This window comes from Schistocerca serialis, unplaced genomic scaffold, assembly GCF_023864345.2.
Source record: "Schistocerca serialis cubense isolate TAMUIC-IGC-003099 unplaced genomic scaffold, iqSchSeri2.2 HiC_scaffold_252, whole genome shotgun sequence".
Classification (NCBI taxonomy): Eukaryota; Metazoa; Arthropoda; class Insecta; order Orthoptera; family Acrididae; genus Schistocerca; species Schistocerca serialis.
In genome coordinates this window covers 37,501-39,574 of record NW_026047819.1, presented here as the reverse complement: position 1 = coordinate 39,574, position 2,074 = coordinate 37,501, and the positions used below count along the sequence as shown (strand labels likewise).

The following is a 2,074-nucleotide window of genomic DNA, read 5'->3' as shown; positions in this document are numbered from 1 at the left end:
TTGTGACACCTGACACAGGCATGCAATACTCGTTGCAAATGGCGATGGACGTCTACGTTTGCTGGTGACGTTACGCAAATGAACAACAGGTAACCCGTTGTGGTGCGGTTGTTCTCGCTAGAGGTGAATCAGTGTTGGCGACGATCGGTCGAGCTATTAACCGGTTGTTTCAGGGATACCCACCATGCCCACGAACGTGAAAGGGGACCCACCATGCCCACGAACGCGAAAGGGGATCTGGGTGTGAGGCGATACGCGGCGGTGGCTGGGTGGGACCGTCCCCGGCCGGTGAGGGGGGGCCGCCCGGCGTGCTGGCAGCGCGGTGCGTGGGCGCACGCGCTACAGCCGGCTGGTGGGGGCGGCCAGTGGCAGGCGCGCCGGCCGACGGACGCGGCAGGCGGCGCAGCTGCGCGCCGGCGCCCCCTGCTCGCGGCGCCTTGCGGCCAAAGTAGGTCCTCGCGGGCCCGGTGCGAAGCGCGGTGGCCATCTGCAGTGTGCTGGTCCGATTGAGGACTGTGTGCGCTGAGGATGCGCCGCCGCCCGGCGCTCGGCGCCGCGACGCCGTCTGCTGCTCGGTCGCCCCAGCGGTTCTCGCAGGTGGTTTGTATCGCAGCTGTGCGGACGTGTTGGCGCGTGCGCTGTGCTGGGAGAGTTCGCTTCGGCACCCAAGTGGGGCTTTTGTCCTTCTGTGGCGCTGGCGTTGGAGCTGCCGGTCACCGTAGGTGGCGCGTGTTGTCTCCCGCCGGCAATGCCACGACAGCACGCTCCCGGGCCTCTGTCGGCAGCGGCAAGCTCAGTTGGGAGCACGGGTGGTCGCACCTAAAGCGTCTACTCGCCTAACTCCGGGCGATTGCGCCTCTCTCGAACCCGACCAAGTACTTAGGACGGCGCTGCGCGCCGCCGGGACCTGAGAGGGTTTCGAGGTGTGTTGTGCAGGGGAGCTCAGCCTCCTCCTGTTTGCAGAATAATTGAGCGGACGCTTGCGTGTTCGCGCGGGCCCCCGGGACACACTCCCGGGCGGCCGGCTGCTCAGCTCTAGTTGACGCAGCTCCCTGGTTGATCCTGCCAGTAGTCATATGCTTGTCTCAAAGATTAAGCCATGCATGTCTCAGTACAAGCCGCATTAAGGTGAAACCGCGAATGGCTCATTAAATCAGTTATGGTTCCTTAGATCGTACCCACGTTACTTGGATAACTGTGGTAATTCTAGAGCTAATACATGCAAACAGAGTCCCGACCAGAGATGGAAGGGACGCTTTTATTAGATCAAAACCAATCGGTCGGCTCGTCCGGTCCGTTTGCCTTGGTGACTCTGAATAACTTTGGGCTGATCGCACGGTCCTCGTACCGGCGACGCATCTTTCAAATGTCTGCCTTATCAACTGTCGATGGTAGGTTCTGCGCCTACCATGGTTGTAACGGGTAACGGGGAATCAGGGTTCGATTCCGGAGAGGGAGCCTGAGAAACGGCTACCACATCCAAGGAAGGCAGCAGGCGCGCAAATTACCCACTCCCGGCACGGGGAGGTAGTGACGAAAAATAACGATACGGGACTCATCCGAGGCCCCGTAATCGGAATGAGTACACTTTAAATCCTTTAACGAGTATCTATTGGAGGGCAAGTCTGGTGCCAGCAGCCGCGGTAATTCCAGCTCCAATAGCGTATATTAAAGTTGTTGCGGTTAAAAAGCTCGTAGTTGGATTTGTGTCCCACGCTGTTGGTTCACCGCCCGTCGGTGTTTAACTGGCATGTATCGTGGGACGTCCTGCCGGTGGGGCGAGCCGAAGGCGTGCGACCGCCTCGTGCGTGCTCGTGCGTCCCGAGGCGGACCCCGTTGAAATCCTACCAGGGTGCTCTTTATTGAGTGTCTCGGTGGGCCGGCACGTTTACTTTGAACAAATTAGAGTGCTTAAAGCAGGCAAGCCCGCCTGAATACTGTGTGCATGGAATAATGGAATAGGACCTCGGTTCTATTTTGTTGGTTTTCGGAACCCGAGGTAATGATTAATAGGGACAGGCGGGGGCATTCGTATTGCGACGTTAGAGGTGAAATTCTTGGATCGTCGCAAGAC

General features: G+C 59.1%; 1 non-coding gene across 1 annotated transcript in view; it reads left to right on the top strand.

Annotated features, from left to right (window-relative positions):
- Positions 1-1,049: 1,049 nt before the first annotated feature.
- LOC126444252 (small subunit ribosomal RNA) overlaps positions 1,050-2,074 on the top strand; it is a 1,909-nt gene continuing 884 nt past the window's right edge. The window contains exon 1 of the ribosomal RNA XR_007582509.1: positions 1,050-2,074. This exon is cut by the window's right edge and continues 884 nt beyond it. This is a non-coding gene — a ribosomal RNA (small subunit ribosomal RNA).